This window comes from Armigeres subalbatus, chromosome 2 (assembly GCF_024139115.2).
Source record: "Armigeres subalbatus isolate Guangzhou_Male chromosome 2, GZ_Asu_2, whole genome shotgun sequence".
Classification (NCBI taxonomy): Eukaryota; Metazoa; Arthropoda; class Insecta; order Diptera; family Culicidae; genus Armigeres; species Armigeres subalbatus.
Window position 1 is genome coordinate 218,432,105 of NC_085140.1, and position 10,563 is coordinate 218,442,667.

Genomic DNA, 10,563 nt, shown 5'->3' on the forward strand with positions numbered 1-10,563 from the left:
TGGGCATAAAGTATCATCGTGTTAGCCTCATGATATACGAATGCAAAAATGGTAACCTGGCTTAGAAACCTCGCAGTTAGTAACTGTGGAAGTTCTTGATGAACACTAAGCTGCGAGGCGGCTCTGTCCCAGTGTGGGGATGTAATGCCAAGAAGAAGAAGAAGAAGAAGAAGAAGATACTAAAATGTAAGTGTAATGTAAATGTAGTACAATCTATGTGTGAATTGGCCGCTCCATTTTAAGATTTCATGTGCTTAAAGCTGGAAATTTCTTTCAATCCAAACAATTTATCTTATATTTTTCTACTCATAGATGTGCACTAAGGAAAAATGACAGGATCTTCTCATGTATTATTATACCCTGTCTTGTTCAGAATTACCTGTTGGATTGCGCAATTGCTGTTACAATTTATTGTGTTTTTATGTGGATATTATTAAAAGAAGGCAGATTTCACTTTTACATACATTAGCTTTACTTACTGACTTATGGGTCCTGTACACCTCCTGTGGTGCAAAGGGCCGACTTGAAAGATCTCCATCCTGAGCGATGTCCAGCTATCGCTTCAACCTGTTGCCAGGTGAAATTCGACTTCTTTTCAACAGGTCGACTTCCTTTATTTCTTTATTGAGGCTTCGCCGCCAGAGCCTCTGGGTCTGCATCTGCTGCGATGTCCCGTTGGGCGTTTCCTTCCCTACTAGAATGTGGCCGACCCAGCCCCCCTTCCTATCCCGAATTTCTGTTGCCATCGGCCTCTGGAACGACGATGGATCTTGATGTTTGAGACCCAGTTGTGAGGCCACCAGGTTCGAATTAAACAGTTGACACTAAATCAATAATTTAACGCTACAATATACGGTTCGAGACCACATCTCTCCATCCTCAATTGCACCAATCAAAAGGGCGCTAAACTTCATGGCGACTGGGAGCGATTGGCACTGAACTGAGTCCAGGGGAGGAGAATACTCCATTCGGCATAGGTTCATCGAGGAGCTGTAGCCCATCAAGTCAAGTTAAGTTACCAATGAACTTTTATTTAGTTTTCGATTTATTTATTGGGAGTTTGGTTGCGTCGTTGTATTCATCTTGGTCGTTGGAATGCATTGAGTGTCATGAACAACGTCCATGTTATCGAAGATGGCTAAGATAGGTTTTGAGGCGTGAATGCATTTACATATCTCGCGCTTAGTTTCATAGGGGCGTAACTGTACAGATCGTTTTCTCTTCATCGATGTTTTCTTTTTATTATTGTACCGAATTGAGCTAGTTTGTCGATGATTTAATGGTTTGGTGTGATAAAGGATGATTGTATCTTGCACCAGAATCAATATTCACGATAGTAGCTTTTGAAACAATTGAGTTATTAACAATCGTTAAAATCGATCAAGAAAAATCGATCAATACTGTTACGCCCCTATGAAACTAAGCGCGAGATATGTTCCAGCGCGCGAAACCACACATCGCAAGCACCTCTGATTGCATGCGTATGATCTTCATGACAATCAATGAATTCAAAAGTACACAACCCAAATCCAATTTTAGAAAAAAATGAAAACTTATTAGCCCTTTCAGGACGGATGGGTCATATATGCCCAACGCTCTGAGCAAATACGACCCATCCGTCCTGAAATAAAAAATGGAAAATTTCCCCGAATGCTTCCAAAACTCAGCTTATATTTTTCCCACATAAGCCGAGAGCTTCTTATTTGAAACCTTCTAGCCAGTGTTGAGAAATGTACGTTAAGCCACTCTGATTATGTGAATATTCACATTTTATCCAGTCAAATTTCATGCACCAAACAAGCCGAACCAGTTTGCAAAAAAAAAATGTACGCGACCATTCCCGTCCCTGCTTCTAGCAGACAAATTGTCACTATGAATGGGGTTCCAATTAATTGGTCTAGCGAAGCTAAACATTTAGGATTTCTGCTGGACCAAAAATTAACTTTTAAAAATCACATTGAAGGCCTTCAAGCCAAATGTAACAAATATATTAAGTGTCTATATCCACTTATAAACAGAAAATCAAAACTTTGTCTCAAGAACAAACTTTTGATTTACAAACAAATTTTTAGACCTGCCATGTTGTATGCTGTGCCAATATGGACTAATTGCTGCAATACCAGAAATAAGGCACTTCAGAGGATTCAAAATAGAATTTTGAAAATGATTCTGAAGTTGAAAGTTAAAAGAATTTTTAATATTGGGACAATACAACAAATATCCAATAAAATAATTTCCAATTTTAGACAAAAATCGTTGCAATTTTCTATTGCAACGATTAGCTCCTTGTACCCTTAGTATAAATTAGGGTTAGTTTAGTTTAAGTTGAAAACATTGTAATTCCTACATGGTTCAATTCATCCAGAGGAAAAATCCTAACTGCCAGAGGCAATTGAAATGTATTAATAAAAACAAAAATATAACATAGCAAATAAGGATGATAGTGTTTAGAAAACACGGAACACCTAGTCTAAGAGATGAATGCATGTATTAGATAAGTAGCAAATAAAATTAGTAAAAACAAAAAATTAAATAAAAAAAATAAAAATAAATCGTCCTGGAAGAATTAAAGTTTGTTTAATTATCAATTAATATTCTGTGGAAATGATCCATAACATACCAACTAAGCATATGCGGTATTTCGAAAAATTTCGTTTCAGGTGGTTCGAAACGAAATTCCGCGGAATTTCGCGGAATTTGAGCATGGCGAAATCTGATTTCTTGATTTCGTTTCGTTTCGTAAAATTACAAAAATTTCGCTAGAAAAAACTAGCTTATAACGAAATTTAACGGAATTCCGCGGAATTTCGAAACAAATTTAGACCTCAACCATACTGTCTCGAGCGGTCGTGTATTATCAAAAAAATTGGCTGCGCCGCTGAACAAAATCACAAAGCTGTTTTCAAAACTTAACGTTATAAAAAATCTATTAAGGCCTATACTACATAATCCCATTCTGAGTCGACGACGTATTTAGTTTTCTTATATAAAACGTGTTCGATGTTTTGTTAGAAATGTCCAATAGAAAACGAAAAATTAAAATTATGGAAATGTAGCACATAGTCCCAACTAATACTCATGACGTGGCGAACGTTTTGCAGAAAGAGTTACCGCTTTTCGAACTGTGCAGAAAAAAATCTCAGAATTTTCAACAATTCATTGATTATATGAGGACAATGTTTGCAAGCATCGATCCCTTTAGGTCGAATGTATATTTTTATTCCAAAATATTATTTCAAGCCATTCTTCACGATAGATAGAAGTTAATTCCCGGGAAAAATAGAACCCCCAGCCCTAAGGAAAACATTAAACGAAGCACATGATTTTGCGTTGGATTGATTTGAAACACGGTTTTCGTCTTCGAGTTTAAAATAAAAATACTTCGTTCACAATAAATATTTAGTTGTTTACCAAGGTGACACACATGAATTACCTTTTCAACAAACCAAAGAATTCCTTTCCCGTGACACTCACGGAGATGCAGAGCATTCCTCTTATTATCTTATAATAAGAAGTATCAAACTAATTTTCCTCTTCTGATCCTAAATTGACTGTAAGGGCGTGATTGGCTTATACTGCCCATAGCAGCTGTTTCTTGCACTCAATTGAAGTCGGTTGAGTATGAAAATTTGACAATTTTTTGCATGCCTTATATGCACAAACACATATACAAGGACAAACTGACAATAGCTTGGTTCGTCGAGTTGATTGTATAAAAGACTATGGATTCAATTTGCTTTCATACGCCGTTAGAAGCGGTTGCAGAATATTTTTCTCGGTCTCTGTGTGCCGAAAAGAGTTTGCTGTACTGCTAACAGTAGCCTGTCTTGCGGAACGTATCAATAGAAGTTCATCTCGAAATGGTCGAAATTAAAAACACCGTGAGGTTCGCATTTCCTAAAGATGCTCCACGACCATCGTATGGAGAGGTAGCTGGGTTTGTTAAATTGTTGAATGCTAGCGTCACGGAAATGGAGACTGTGTACAAACGGGCAGAGAATCAAAGCGTTTATGTCAAATTCAAGAGTGAGAAGGCTTTCAAGGACATGTTGGCGAACAATACCCAGCAAAGTATTTTTCGGTATGATAATGGAACAACAGTAGCAGTGGAGATGAATGATGCAGAGGGGAATTTTCAATACGTACGAGTGTGTGAGCTTCCACCGGAGCTACCTGATCGAGAAATAGCAACGGTTCTAGGAAAGTATGGGAAAGTTAAGCGTTATGTGCGGGAAAAATTTCCTGCTGACTTCGGGAAGGATGTATTCATGGTGTTAAAATGGAAATACCATCGGCACTGTAAGTTTTAAACTGGAGAGAAAACGTTTTCTATCCGGGAAATAAGGACAAATGTTTCATATGCTCGAAGATAGGTCACCAAATGAATGTTTGTCCCAAGAAAACACAGCGCAATCAACCAAGCCAAAAGATCAACGAAGTTCGGCAGTCTGGGACTTAAACTGGTATTTTAGAAGGCGCCACTTCCAGGCACGACTGTTTCAATGAAACGGAGGTTTTGGATATAGAGGCTCTAGAAGATACACAGGAGACGAATATCGATGAACCGCTGCTTGAACAAAAACAAGATCGCAAAATTCAACTAAATCCCAATAAGGTGTTGGAAGTCTGATGGAAAGGTACACACAATACGCAGGGATCAATCAGATTAAAGCTGAAGACAAGGACGAATGGCAGAAAAGGCGCGACACCGAAGCAAGGGCAGCCAGGACCTTTTCACCTTCGAAGGAAAAAACTTTAAAAAAATCTCGACCAATTTCCGTTGGTTCACAATCTGACACGTCAGACTAGATTTTTGTCATATTTCAGTTTTTCTTCAAATTGAATAATCAAAACATGAAATGAATTTCGGCTCCGTAATGTGTATGCCACGATTGAGCCTATTAAATAAATCAAAACGAAAAAAAGACTATGGGTTTCCGAGCCTTCTATAAAAAGGATGAATTTGGAAGGAAATGATATCCTTTTGTTACAAGTTTTTGTATGAGAAAAAAAAGAATTCTTCATACCTAGCAAACTGTAGTCGTAAAAACTTTGCGATCACATTTCTGAAACACAATCTGAAAGACATATCTTTGTGCATTTTAGAAAGGTGCAGAGGATTCGTCTAGTGAGCAAATGTATGCTATTAACAATTCTCTATCTGCATAAACTATATTCGTATATTCTGGTTTTGATTTAGCTCAATACCATAAAACCACGCTGATAAATGAATATGAAGTATGCTTCAGCATAAACGCAAGTCTTAAATGATATAAAGTTTAAAATAGAATTTGAATCAGAATTCAAAAAAATCACACAATTCCTATATTTTTATATACATAATTACTGATATAAAGCTGAACTGATAAAAAATTGATCACATTTGCGAGCACTCATTCCACGATGAGTTCCATTGGAAGCGGCACAAATGCTGGGGTATTGCCTTATCGCCAATGCTAAACGGGAACACGGCGATTTATTACAGACAACTTCTTCTGTAACTATAATTCTATTGATCGCAAAGCAGTTATTTGACTTTGAGAAAATGAAATCAGAATTGCGCACATAATGTAAAATCAGTTCAACAAAAATTCCGCGGAAAAAAATTGAAATTTCGTTTCGTTTCGAAAAATTTCGAATTAAATGGACGTTGATTTCGTATCGTTTCGAAATCTCGAAAGTGAATATTTATTTCGTTTCGTTTCGTTTCGAATAAACACAGACATTTTAAATTTCGTTTCGTTTCGTTTCGTCAGGAAAAAGTGTCTTATCGCATACCCTTAATACCAACTGCCTTTGATGCGATTCAGAGCGCAATCGGGCATAACGAACCAAATTTGTCGAAAAACTTCATATATTTCTCACAAGAACCTTTTGGCACATCACTCATAGCGTGTTAGCACAGTTGAGTTGCGGAAAATTGTAATTCTCAATTTATTATTCGAACTTTTTGGGAAATGCGTCTACTTTAAAATTTACTCAGTGTAACATGTACCACTTTTGATGGCACCGGTTCGACGAATCTTTGAATGCTGCTCTCTTCGGAGGCATAAAGTGAATCGCAATGATCCTCTCCGCTAATTTTACGTATTGATCATAATGAAACTGTGCAAAACATTCAAACAAGTGTTTGAAACAAAAACTAGGTTTTCGGATAATTGTTACATTCCGGAAAATTCCATCAAGGTATTTGAATTTCGGGAATTAGTCCTATAATCACCAGAAACCATCATCGCTGAAATATGGTTTACGCTGATTTTGGAGAAAACATAAGTTTACATTTTTCGTGAACTTAATCATGATTTGACACGTTTACAGGGGCTAGGCAAAATGATTGAGATAGGCAAAATTTGGCCCAAATTCAAATCCTTATAACTTTTTGAAAAATTGATGAAATTGGACAAAACCGGAAGCATTCGACGGCAAACTTAGTCACGATTTAGGAACATGCATGGTCACGAATACTGGCCTCCGGACCCCGGAGATGTTCCGGATTTTCGGAGACCATGTCCAAAACACATTTTTTCTGCCGCTCGTATTTTTGTGTGGTTTGAAGTTACATCGATTAATATTTTCCTAGAAACTAGATCTTATTGAAAATTGAATGCGGGTGGTTGCGCTAAGATCCGTTGAAAAACATCCGAGATATGGTCAATTCAGTAAACCTGTTCCCGGATACTATATATCAATATTGGCATCAAACTTCAAGATTTTTCATGGAGATGCTTCAGGAAGCATATTCAGGACGATCAGTTGCCCTGACCCCTCTGTAGTAGGTTCCAGGTGCCCCAGGGGAGGTGGCTAATTTGAAAAACGTCCGGATCCATATCAATATGGGTATCAAACTTCAAGATTTTTTGAGGTGATACTTCTAAATGCATTTTACAAAACACTAATTAGACCAGTCGGCCTTTACGACCACGAAAGTTGGACGTTACTGGCGAAGGTTCAACGCGCCCTTGGAGTTTTCGAATGGAAAGTGTTACGGACCATCTATGGCGGGGTGCAGATGGAAGACGATACGTGGTGGAGGCCAATGAACAACGAGTTGCAACTGTTAGGAGAACTACCCACACGGTGAAATTTTGGCCGAAATAAATTTATAATGGATCGATTATTAGCTAATTGAGTGATCATTTCAACTATTTACCGCCCACTGTAACCGCCAAAATTGTACCGTGTGGGTAGTTCTCCTAGCAGTTGCAACTCGTGGTTCATTGGCCTCCACCACGTATTATCTTCCACCTGCACCCCGCCATAGATGGTCCGAAACACCTTCCATTCGAAAACCTTAGCCAGCAACGTCCAACTTTTGTAGCCATAGAGGCCGACCAGTCTAATGAGCGTTTTGCATATAGTTAACTTCGTGCAGCGGCGAACTCTATTCGACAGGAGAGTCCAAAAGCATCTCCATGAAAACCTTGAACTTTGATACTCATTCTGATATGGTTTCGAACATTTTGCAAATTGGCCACATCCACCTGGAGCCTACTATATAGTGGCCATGACAGCTGCTGGTTCTAAAATGCATTTAGAAGTATAACCTCGAAAAATCTTGAAGTTCGATACCCATATTTATATGATTCTGAACGTTTTTCAAATTGACCACTTCCCCCCGGGGCACCTGGAACCTACTACAGAGTGGTCAGGGCAACTGATCGTCCTGAATATGCTTCCTGAAGCATCTCCATGAAAAATCTTAATGTTTGATGCCAATATTAATATGGTTCCGGATAATATATACGTGATTGGAAGGAATACATGATTGACCATAGTATCCGGGAACAGGTTTACTGAAATGACCATATCTCGGATGTTTTTCAACGGATCTTAGCGCAACCCCCGCATTCAATTTTCAATAAGATCTAGTTTCTAGTAAAATAGTGTTCATCAGTTACATCGATCACACAAAAATACGAGCGGCGGAAAAAAGTGTTTTTGACATGGCCTCCGAAAATCCGGAACATCTCCGGTGTCCGGAGGCCAGTATTCGTGACCATGCATGTTCCTAAATCTTGACTAAATTTGCCTAAGCCCTGTATCGTCATCCGACTTGTTATCAATTTTTTAACCTTAAATGTCGTTTTATTCTGAATAAGGGACCGACTGTTTACTTCGATGACATTTACTTCCAGGGTGCAGCAGCCGTAAAAAGTGTAGACAACAACCTTCCGTGCACCATGTTTACGGTACTCGTCACTGACTGACGTTATACCGACGTTTCTATCTGTTTTGTTTAACCTGCTACTCTATGTTTTGAAATTTTCCCAATTTTTACCATGAGCTCATGGAAGAATGGTAGTTGGAAATCGTTTAAATGTATGGAAACATCAGATATTTCCCCAATTTCTGGAAAATGGGGGTGTTTTAGAAAAAAGTAGTTATAAAGAATGAAATATGAGGTGAAAAGATTATCTTCTGCACTTAGTCTGCACTGGTTAGTAGTTTTATCTTTAGTGATGAAATTTCGATTTTACTACCAATTAATAAACGCCATCTCTTGCATTAAACGTTTTGACTGGTACCTTATTGCTATCAACTCCCAAATAACCTTCCATAAGCACACGGAGCAAGCTGGATAAAACATTTGCACGTGTGTGCTGAATTTTCAGATACTTTTTCTCAGAATCGGATTTCAATTTCACCCAGGATATTCTTCAATGGAACTTATGCAGGGTATTCGCTTATCATACACTTGTCATATGAGATAACATTGGAAAACCTGTTTTATGATTTTTATTCTTTCGATTATGTTTGATATTCTGCATGTGATGATTGACGTGACGTCGATTCCTATCGAAACTGTAGCAAAATATTATTTTAGTTCTTATAGTCTGTTGATGTTAAACAACATCTAGTTGATAAAATTAAACACAGAATGTGGATTGATCTGATTCTTTTTTTTTACCGGCTAATATCATGTATGAAATGAAATTATTTTAGCTCACATATTTGCCGCTTTCTGTATTTCGCCTTCGCTTATAACGATAAGCTTTACTCATTCGCCCAAAATGCAGAACTCCTTTCATAAAGCGAGTATGAAAATATTCTTCGAAAGTTATTTATTTCCATCTATCGGCAAAAGAGATACTTTCGGGAGAGCACAAGATGCAACCAATCATCAGAACTGCGCATGATCCGCCATTGTGAAATAAAATAAGATAAAAGTTTCAGAATAGATTCGTCGCCATCTAGGTGAAACTTTCCAAATCACTGATATAAAAGCTTTACCAACAAGTATTGGGAAATTTTACAGAATTACTTATTATGGATCGACTGTACGTTTTAATTGTATTTATTGAACGGCTAGGGGAAGTGTACCAATATGGCCATCCTCGATAAATGCATATTTTCCAAAAATTATCGATCAGCGAAGAAGCATAATAAGGAATATATCTTCTGTTAGAGCTCATAAACCCCCGATTGCTTTATTTTAGGAGTTATGCCAGAAACTGGCCAAATTAGGAACATACCAAAACTGGTATAGTACAGTACAGTACACAGTAGATCACTCCATGTTTTCAAAAAGTATCCAAAATTCAACCGAAAAGCCCAGAATCACAATTCTTATGCTAAAATAAGCCTCCTGTCAAATTTTCAGCTATTTCGAATAAAATTTCGAAGTGGCTATTTATTGGCGATTTTGGGCCATTTTCAATTTAAAAAAAAAAATCTAACAAGAGATCTCTTCTTCTTACTTCTTCTTATTGGCATTACATCCCCACACTGGGACAGAGCCGCCTCGCAGCTTAGTGTTCATTAAGCACATCCACAGTTATTAACTGCGAGGTTTCTAAGCCAAGTTTACCATTTTTGCATTCGTATATCATGAGGCTAACACGATGATACTTTTATGCCCAGGGAAGTCGAGACAATTTCCAATCCGAAAATTGCCTAGACCGGCACCGGGAATCGAACCCAGCCACCCTCAGCATGGTCTTGCTTTGTAGCCGCGCGTCTTACCGCACGGCTAAGGAGGGCCCGCAACAAGAGATATAAACGCCGAAAAGCATCGCAACAACCTCTATACTGAAGCTTTTGATGTGCTCTACTAGTCTTGTGAACATTGAACAGGCACTGATCCGATCGACTTTCATTTTGACCGCACAAAACAAAAGAAATGGGCCGCGCGAACTGTTTGCTTACTGTCTGCTAACTGTATGCCAAAAAAAAAGATGTGTAATAATCCTAATACCCCTAAAAACCCAATTATCCGAAATTCGAAAGCTTAGTAAAATAGGTTCAATTTGTCGTAGTCTGTTCGAAGAGAGAGATGATGAGAAGTATTCATTATCTTTACGCCCATGATCAAAGTGCTAAATATGTGCAATGCTTATGCAAAAAAAAGCAAAAATTCTGGGGGTGGTTTGGTTCTAGAAGGAGCAAAATCCCCCCTAGCCTCTCTGTAGTTACGCCAATTGTTGCGATAGTTTTCGGCGTTTATATCTCTGGTAGAATTTTTGAAAATAAAAAATAGCCCAAAAACACTAAATCGACTTGAGCCACCTCGACATTTTATCCGAATTAGCTGAAAAATTGACAAAAGGCTTATTTCAGCATAAG